This window comes from Piliocolobus tephrosceles, chromosome 1, assembly GCF_002776525.5.
Source record: "Piliocolobus tephrosceles isolate RC106 chromosome 1, ASM277652v3, whole genome shotgun sequence".
NCBI lineage: Eukaryota > Metazoa > Chordata > Mammalia > Primates > Cercopithecidae > Piliocolobus > Piliocolobus tephrosceles.
Window position 1 is genome coordinate 80,890,475 of NC_045434.1, and position 10,344 is coordinate 80,900,818.

Sequence of the window (10,344 nt, forward strand, 5' to 3'; positions counted from 1 at the left end):
CTGAGGCGGGAGGATCGATCGTTTGAGACCAGCCTGGGCAATATAGTGAGACCCTTTTTTTTTTTTTTTTTTTGGAGATGGAGTCTCACTGTATTGCCCAGGCTAGAGTGCAGTGGCGCAATTTTGGCTCACCACAACCTCTGCCTTGTGGGTTCAAGCGATTTTCCTGACTCAGCCTCCCAAGTAGCTGGGATCACAGGCGTGCACAACCAAGCCCAGCTAATTTTTTTTTTTTTTTTTTGTATTTTTAGTAGAGACAGGTTTTCACTGTGTTGGCCAGCCTGGTCTCGAACTCCTGATCTCAGGTGATCTGCCTGCCTTGGCCTTCCAAAATGCTGGGATTACAGGCATGAGCCACTGCATCTGATTTTCAAAAAATTAGAGTAGTGTGGGGGTATGCACTTGTAGTCCCAGCTACTCGGGAGGCTGAGATTGAGACTGCAGTGAGCCATGATCCCACTGCTATACTCCAGCTTGGGTGACAAACACCCTCTTAAAAAAAAAAAAAAAGTTGACTGTGTTGCAGTTTCATAAAGAATAAAACAACACCTAGACTGCTGAGGGTGGGGTGAGGAGTAGAATCCTCTGTGGGACTGCCAGACCTGCCTCACAGACCTCATTTCATCCCCAAAATACTTTGCTTTCCCTTTCTGACCCTCTTGCCTAGGAAAATTCATAGTATCTTCTAATCTGTTGCCCAAAGAACAATCAAAGAGTGACAGTAGGACCAACTTTACAATTAAGATTTTTTTCAGTCACTAAAAAAGTATCTGCAAAACATACCCCTGGATTTGATGCTAGATCGTAGAGATCATGTACTCCCATCAAGCCTATAGAACTCTAGCCAATGGCGCTGGTTGTGGTGGCTGTAATCCCAGCACTTTGGAAGGCTGAGGCAGGTGGAGCACGAGGTCAGGAGTTCAAGACTAGCCTGACCAATATAGTGAAACCCCATCTCTACTAAAATAATAATAATAAAAAAAAATAACTGGGCATGGTGGCACGTGCCTGTAGTCCCCGCTACTTGGGAGGCTGAAGCAGGAGAATGGTGTGAACACAGGAGGCAGAGCTTGCAGTGAGCGGCGATCATGCCACTGCACTCCGTCTGGGCGACAGCAAGCCTCCATCTCAAAAAAAAAAAAAAAAACAAGAAGCAAAACTCCTACCTCAGCCTCCTGAGTAGCTTAGGACCACAGATGCACACAACACCAGGCCTGGCTAATTTTGGACTTACTCTTTAGAGGTTATGGGGCCCAGCCTTTTTACTGCCCAGATTGGTAGATCTCTTAAGAATGGATCGATTTGGCAGATGGGAGCCAGAATAATTGGGACGCCTGCTACGAAGACTGAAACTTCCATTCAGGAAAGAAGTGGTTATATGTACTACAGGCGCCCACCACGATACCCGGCTAATTTTTTGTATTTTTAGTAGAGATGGGGTTTCACCGTGTTAGCCAGGATGGTGTTGATCACCTGACCTCATGATCTGCCCGCCTTGGCCTCCCAAAGTGCTGGGATTACAGGCGTGAGCCACCACGCACGGCTGGAGTTTCGCTTCTTGAACCCAGGAGACGGAGGTTGCAGTGAACTGAAATCGCGCGCCGTTACACTCCAGCCTGGGTGGTGTGTAAAATCATTCAGTAGCTTTGCATGAGTTCTCCCTTCTGTGTAAACTCCTTTCTCCGTTTCTCTTCTGGTTCAAAGCTTCACACCTTCAAGGATCACACCAGCCTTCTGTTACCCACCCCCATCCCCAGCGTCAGGTGTCAATGTTTTTGACTTTGAGAACCAATGATTCATGGCCCTAACCATACCATTGTGTAAGTAGGCGCTGTTTCTCCATAAGTTGTAACTCCTTAAGGGCAGGACACATCTTTTATTTCTGTTTCCCAAACCTAGCAGGCTGTTTGACTTAAAGTAAGTGCTTGATAAATGGAGAGAGACCAGGTCCTTGAACTTGAGAAGGTTTTTCTAAAACAAAAACACAGCCAAAGACAGAGGGCATTTGTATAATCTTTGGGTAAAAGTGTGTTTTACTAAACATAATGGACATTCGGTGAGAATCCTTCCTTTGCCCTGAGCCCTGTACCAAGTGTTTTACGTGAACTATTGTACTTTTTTTTTTTTTTTTTTTTTTTTTTTGAGACGGAGTCTTGCTCTGTCGCCCGAGCTGGAGTGCAGTGGCCAGATCTCAGCTCACTGCAAGCTCCGCCTCCCGGGTTTACGCCATTCTCCTGCCTCAGCCTCCGGAGTAGCTGGGACTACAGGCGCCCGCCACCTCGCCCGGCTAGTTTTTTGTATTTTTAGTAGAGACGGGGTTTCACCGTGTTAGCCAGGATGGTCTCGATCTCCTGACCTCGTGATCCACCCGTCTCGGCCTCCCAAAGTGCTGGGATTACAGGCTTGAGCCACCGCGCCCGGCCGAACTATTGTACTTTTTTGCTGTTTCTTTTTTGTTGTGTTTTTGAGACAGAGTCTTGCTCTGTGGCCCAGGCTGGAGTGCAGTGGTGCAATCTCAGCTCACTGCAACCTCCACCTCCCAGGGTCAAGCAATCCTCTCACATCAGCCTCCCAAGGAGCTGGGACTGGCTATAGGTGTACACCACCACACCTAGCTAATTTTTGTATTTTTTGCAGTGATAGGGTTTTGCTGTGTTGGCCAGTCTGGTCTCAAACTCCTGAGCTCAAGTGATCCAACCGCCTCAGCCTCCCAAAGTGCCGGGATTACAGGTATGAACCACAATTTATTTAAGTCTCAACATTTATATGCTATAAGTAGTACTATTAATATCTTCATTTTGTAGATGACAGAAGCGGCTTAGAGAGATTAACTGGCCGAAGGTCACACTTAGTAAACTGCAGAGACTGAACCTGAAATGCAGACTATGTGGACTCCAGACCCAAAACCCTTAACCACACTCCATTTGGCTTACATTATTAGCCTAGTCCTGAAACAGTAATGAGAATGAAAAACACATGTTCCTACTACTGCGCACATACGCTACTGCTTCATTAACCATTTCCCATATGCCAGCATTTTGTCTAGATCTCCGTTTTTTCCAACTCTTGAATCTAAAATTCAAGTGTGAAACATTAATATTTAAATCCATAGCAAAAAATGCATTTATGTATTCATTTATTCATTCTACAGATGCTTTTGGCAGGCTTGCAGTAGGCAGTGAGGATACAAAGATAAAATGTGCCCCCAAATTAAGGAGCTAATGCTCTAGTGCTGGGAAGTACATGTTAAGAAAGGACTTAACATAAAACAGGAGAATCAGGATGTGGCTGGGACTGAGTGGAGGGCACACATTGCTATTGCTGATCTGGGTGAGTGCCCTGCCAGGCTGTACGTGCACATATTGTGCTAATCCAGGGCAGCCTGGGAAGGTAGGTATTGTCTCCTACACTTTCCGCATGAAGAAACAGGGTTAACCAAGCAACTAACCTGAGGTCACACAACATGGGCCAGGGCCTGAAGCTATGTGTGTTAAAGCCAATGCTTTGTGCTATTCCTCTTGGAAGCTCTTTGGACAAGTTCATGTGTTTCTTGTTAGGAAAATCTTCCAGAAATCTTAGCCATTTGGAAGGAAGCAAGAATAGTTTGATGACCTAGGGCTAGGAAGGCTCTGAAAAACTGTACCCTTGGAAATCCAAGAACATTATTATTATTATTATTATTATTTTGAAACAGGGTCTGGCTTTGTCACCCAGGCTGAAGTGCTGTGGTGAGATCACGTCTCACTGCAGCCTTGACTGCCTAGACTCAAGCGATCCCCCCGTTTCAGCCTTGAGTAGCTTGGAGCACAGGCGTGCACCACCACGCCTGACTTTTCTTTTTTTTCTCTTTTTTTTTCTGAGATGGAGTCTGCTTCTGTCACCCAGGCTGGAGTGCAGTGGTGTGATCTCGGCTCACTGCAACCTCCATCTCCCGAGTTCAAGCGATTCTCCTGCCTCAGCCTTCCCAGTAGCTGGAACTACAGGCACCCGCCACTATGCCCAGCTAATTTTTTTATTTTCTTGTATTTTTAGTAGAGATAGGGTTTCACCATGTTGGTCAGGCTGTTCTCGAACTCCTGACCTTGTGATCCACCTGCCTTGGCCTCCCAAAGTGCTGGGATTACAGGCGTAAGCCACCGCACCTGGCCCCTATTTTTATTTTGTATAGGGACAGAGTCTCACTATGTTCCCCAGGCTGGTCTTAAATTCAAGTGGTCCTCCTGTCTCAGCCTCCCAATGTGTTGGGATCACAGGCATGAGCCACTGCCTCCAGCCCCAGGAGTGTCATTAATAAATCCCTAAGACCTGCTCAGTACATTCACTTCTGAGACAGAGGGCCAGCATGACCGAGGCACCTGGCAGAGGAGGCTCTGAGAGCAGAGGGGAGACAAAACAGTGACACCTGGAGTGGAGGCCTGAAGGCTCGTCAGAGCCCAGCAAGGGTCATGTCTGCAGGGCATGCTAGCAAATGCGGGGCTGGGACAGCCTCGGGAGGGTCCCAGTGTCGAAAAAGGAGTAGGATTTGATGATGGATAGATACACAGGTCTGATCATGCAGGAGCTTTTCAGTTGTTAATGACATGGTGGAGGAAAAAGAAGTTGGGGAGCATCACCTGGAAAAGGACAGCTTTGTATTTGCCACGTTTCATCTGGATTGGCAGATGGCACATGAAGCTGATAATTGGACTCAACTGAAGAGGAAGTTTTCAGGTGCTGACAAGTAAATGCATCCCTGCAGTTCAGAACGCAGTTGCTATCACAGGCATGTGTGAACTGGCACACCAGTCCAAAAGCAGGCCAGGTGCGGAGGCTCATATCTATAGTCTCAGCTATTTGGGAAACAGGTAGGAGGATTGCTTGAGCCCAGGGGTTTGGGACAGGCCTGGGCAAAATGGCGAAAACCCACCTCTATAAAAAATACAAAAATTGGCCACACACGGTGGCTCAAGCCTGTAATCTCAGCACTTTTGGAGGCTGAGGCAGGTGGATCACCTGAGGTCAGGAGTTCGAGACAAGCCTAGCCAAAATGGCGAAACCCCATCTCTACCAAAAATACAAAAATTAGGTAGGTGTGATGGCGCACACCTGTAATCTCAACTACTTGGGAGGCTGAGGCAGGAGAATCACTTGAACCTGGGAGGTGGAGGTTGCAGTGAGCCAAGATCATGCCACTGCACTCTAGCCTGGGCAACAAGAAACAAAAATAGCCAGATGTGGTGGCATGCACCTGTGATTCCAGCTACTTGGGAGGCTGAGGTGGGAGCGTCCCTTGAGCCCAAGAGATACAGACTGCAGTGAGCCGAGATCACGCCACTGCCCTCCAGTCTGGTTGATAGAGCAAGACTCTCTCTCAAAAACAAAAATGAAAAGCAAGGGTGAGGACAGTGTCCTGGGGAGTTCTCTGTAACCCTGGCTGCATGGGAGTGTTTGAATAGACAGCACCCTCTGGGAAGAAAGGTGAAACCCAAAGAAACATAAGCTGCTTTTTTATGGAGTCAAGAGTGGATCTCCCGGTTACTAGGTACACATCCCTGTATTAGTAATCCCTGGGAAAGAAATACAATAGATACCTTGTGGAAAAGGCCTGGAGGAATTGAGCTGCCCTCAATGTTGCATTCTAAATCCTTGCAGGTTAGCAATTTGCTAACCCAAGGAAGGCCTGTATAATTTCCCTCCCCTATTAGTGTATTACCAAGGGCTGCTCTCACAGTCTTCAGGGAGGAGCCAGTGACACCCAGAATAGCCCTTCATTTCTCTACTTGGTGGTGTAAGCCTTACATTCCCCTCCCTTTAGGTAGCTGAGAGAGAGATATTTTTTGGCACAAGGGGTTGTCCCATTCCCTTCTCACTTTGAACTGTAGTCTCCACTCCTTAGCCACCATAAACACAGGTTAAGAAATCTGCTTTCCCCCTCTATGCTTGCTGTCAAATAGGCTAGAAAGTGTAGAGAGTGGGTTCTTTAAAGGCCGGGCGTGGTGGCTCATGCCTATAATCCCAGCACTTTGGGATGCCAAGGCAGTGGGATCACTTAAGCCCAGGAGTTCGAGACCAGCCTGGTCAACATGGTGAAACCCTGTCTCTACTAAAAATACAAAAATTAGGCAGATGTGGTGGCGGGAGCCTGTAATCCCAGCTACTCGGGAGGCTGAGGCAGGAGAATCACTTGAACCCGGAAGGCAGAGGTTGCAGTGAGCCAAGATCACACCATTGCACTACAGCTTGGGTGACAAGAGAAAAATTCTGTCCCCAAAAAAAAAAGTTTGGGTTTTTTTTTTAATGAGACCTGTCTTGGTGGTGTGCACCTGTCATCCCAGCTACTTGGGAGGCTGAAGTGCAAGAATCGCTTGAGCCGGGCGCGGTGGCGCAAGCCTGTAATCCCAGCACTTTGGGATGCTGAGACGGGCGGATCAAGAGGTCAGGAGATCGAGACCATCCTGGCTAATATGGTGAAACCCCATCTCTATTAAAAAATACAAAATCTAGCCGGGTGAGGTGGTGGGCGCCTGTAGTCTCAGCTACTCAGGAGGCTGAGGCAGGAAAATGGCGTAAACCCGGGTGGTGGAGCTTGCAGTGAGCTGAGATCCGGCCGCTGCACTCCAGCCTGGGCGACAGAGCGAGACTCCGTCTCAAAAAAAAAAAAAGAATCGCTTGAACCCGGGAGGCAGAGGTTGCAGTGAGCAGAGATTGCGCCACTACTACACCCCAGCCTGGGTGACAGTGAGACTCCATCCCCCGCCCCCCAACAACAACAAAAAGGATCAGAGACAAGTGTAAGCAAATATTAGGAAAATGACACTCCCTATTTTAATCAAAACATGATCTCCTTGTAATACACACAGTGTAAAGTAGATAATCTTACCCTCATTTTAGGGACTAGGAAACTGAATCACGGATGTTAGGTAACTTGCATCAAGTTGGCCAGCTCGATCTCTGAGCAGTGGCAGAACCAGAACCCGATTTGAACCAGCCTCACTCTAAGCCCCAGCCCTTGCCACAACCCCACCACCCATCAATTACATATCCACAAAAAACCTCTGTCTGGTCACGTATGAAATGAGGGATTGGAGCCATCCAGTTGGGACTCCTGGAGTCTGAATGCCCCACCACAGACAGCAGTGATCAGAAAGAGACTCTTCTCTGGGGAGAGCTAGGCCCCATCCACTCCCCAGTCATCTCCCCACATTCCAGGGAGATGCAGTGAGCTCTTCTCTGCAACCAGCTGAGGCTCATGACTGCACTGCCAGGGAAGAGAGTAACATTGCTCCAGACCCATTTGCACCTGACTGCTCTAAAGGTTACCTTGGCTCTGGAAAACTTTGCTGAGTAAGTTAATAACATAAGCAAGGGTGTAGGAAGAACTTTAACCTACCTCACAGAATTCTATACTAAGAGGCCAAACTGTTTTTGAGAACCAAAGGACAATGTATACAACGAGCCTGCTTATTCCTACAGAATCCTAACTGGGGGCTGACGAGATTGATGGGGCTCCTGCCAAGTGCCAGGGCCTGTGTTCATCTCTTTATGGACTGTTTAATCCTTACATTGGTATTATCCTCATTTTGCAGTCAAGAAAATAAACTAATAGGAAGGAATAAGTAACTTGTCTAAAGTCATACAGCCAAAATTTTAACCCAGTGTCTACAGTCAAAGTCCATGACATTTCATTTTTCTTTTTTTTTTTTAATTAAAAAGAGGCTGGGCCAGGCATGGTGGCTCATGCCTGCAATCCCAGCACTTTGGGAGGCCAAGGTGAGTGGATCACTTGAGGTCAGGAGTTCGAGACCAGCCTGGCCAACACGGTGAAACTCCGTCTCTAGTAAAAATACAAAAAATTAGCTGGGTGTGGTAGAGCGCACCTGTAATCCCAGCTACTCGGGAGGCTGAGGCAGGAGACTTGCTTGAACCTGGTAGGAGGAGGTTGCAGGGAGCCGAGATTGCGCCACCGCACTCCAGCCTGGGCGACAGAGGGAGACTCAGTCTCAGACAAACAAACAAAAAGAGACTGGGTCCAGGTCTCACTATGTTGCCCAGACTGTTCTTGAACTCTTGTTGTTATTGAGACAGAGTTTCCTTTAGCTCTCGTTGCCCAGGCTGGAGTGCAGTGGTACGATCTTGGCTCACTGCAACCTCTGCCTCCCAGGTTCAAGCAATTCTCCTCCCTCAGCCTCCCGAGTAGCTGGGATTATAGGCATGCGCCACCACACCTGACTAATTTTTGTATTTTTTACTAGAGATGGGGTTTCACCATATTGATTAGGCTGGTCTCGAACTCCTGACCTCAAGTGATCTACCCACCTTGGCCTCCCAAAGTGCTGGGATTATAGGTGTGAGCCACCGCGCCCAGCCAAGAGAAAGGCCTTGAACTCTTAAATTCCTCACCTCAAGTAATCCTCACATCTCAGTCTCTCAAAGTGCTGGGATTACAGGAGTAAGCCACTACACCTGGCCAATATTTGTATTTCTTTTTTTTCTTTTTTTTTTTTTTGAGATGGAGTCTCACTCAGTAGCCCAGGCTGGAGTGCAATGGCGTGATCTCTGCTCATTGCAGCCTCCACCTCCTGGGTTCAAGTGATTCTCCCACCTCAGTCTCCCGAGTAGCTGGGGCTACAGGTGCACACCACCACGCCTGGCTAGAGATGGGGTTTCATGACGTTGGCCAGGTTGGTCTTGAACTCCTGACCTCAGGTGATCTGCCCACCTCAGCCTCCCAAAGTGTTGGGATTACAGGCATGAACCACTATGCCCGGCCCAAAATTTGTATTTCTTTTTTTTTTTTTTTGAGACGGAGTCTCGCTCTGTCGCCCGGGCTGGAGTGCAGTGGCCGGTTCTCAGCTCACTGCAAGCTCCATCTCCCGGGTTTACGCAATTCTCCTGCCTCAGCCTCCCGAGTGGCTGGGACTACAGGCGCCCGCCACCTTGCCCGGCTAGTTTTTTTGTATCTTTTAGTAGAGACGGGGTTTCACCGTGTTAGCCAGGATGGTCTCGATCTCGATCTCCTGACCTCGTGATCCGCCCGTCTCGGCCTCCCAAAGTGCTGGGATTACAGGCTTGAGTATTTCTTAAAAAGGATTTTACAATGATAATTTTCCTCAAATTCAGAGCCCCCTTTCTACTTAGTAAAACCGATGGGTTTTTCTAATGATAACATGAACTCTCCCACTCCCAGGAACACAGGCAGCAGGCCAAGCAGTGGCTCTCAGTGAGGGTGTGGGTGTGGGGTTGGGGGATGGGCAGCCCATGAACACCCCAAGCTACTTCCACACTCCAGTGGTCAGGAGAACGCAGAATTGAAAGCAGGAACAGGAGTCTGTGGCCTGGAGCTCACATTTAACCAAATAGTTTTCAGAGAAATAGTTTTCAGAGCTGGCTCAGAAACACAGTTCTCCAAACTACAGCACTCTGCAAAGCCCAGCTGAGATCATGCGATCACCATCCTAGGACAAGCAAGCAGAACTCCTCAGCCTGGGCTCCTGTTTGCCAGCTGGAAGGGACAGTGGACATCTGGATGTTGTGAGTGCCTCAAGTCACTGACTCCCGCTCCTCATGACCAAGGGGATGATGAGCAGCTGTTTAATAAGCCCCCAGTGGCAAACCCGGTGGCCGGGGGCCCAGGAAGGACCCTAACTTGGGAGTGTAGCCCCTTAGGCATCTCAGAGCCAGGGACAGGAAAGAAAATCAGGTTGCGTTGCCAGTGTGACTGAAGCAAATTACCTTCCCTGGGCTGCTTTCCTTTATCTATCGCTTCTCACCTCCCTCCGGGGACCCTGAGGTGCCTTGGAAATCAGATGGAAAAGCACTGTCACTCACTGCGGGGGCTGTAGTTATGCTGGTTACTGATGCCAATGTGAACACCAAGCTACTGCAGTGAGTCATTTGGGACAGTGTCAGCAGTCAGAGCACAGGTCACAATTGTTCCAAACCATGGCAGTCGGTGCTTGCTGCCCAAACTATTGTCTGAGTTTATTTTTTAAGAAATTTAGGCCAGGCACAGTGACTTACACCTGTAATCCCAGCATTTTGGGAGGCCAAGACAGGCGGATCATGAGGTCAGGAGATCGAGACCATCCTGGCTAACACAGTGAAAACCTGTCTCTACTAAAAAATACAAAAAGAAATTAGCCGGGCGTGGTGGCGGGCACCTGTGTCCCAGCTACTCGGGAGGCTGAGTCAGGACAGCAGCTGAACCCAGGAGGGGTCCTTGCAATGAGCCCAGATTGCGCCACTGCACTCCAGCCTGGGCAACAGAGCATGACTCTGTCTCAAAGAAAAAAGAAAAAGAAATTTAAAAAAATTATAGAAGGCCGGGCGCGGTGGCTCAAGCCTGTAATCCCAGCACTTTGGGAG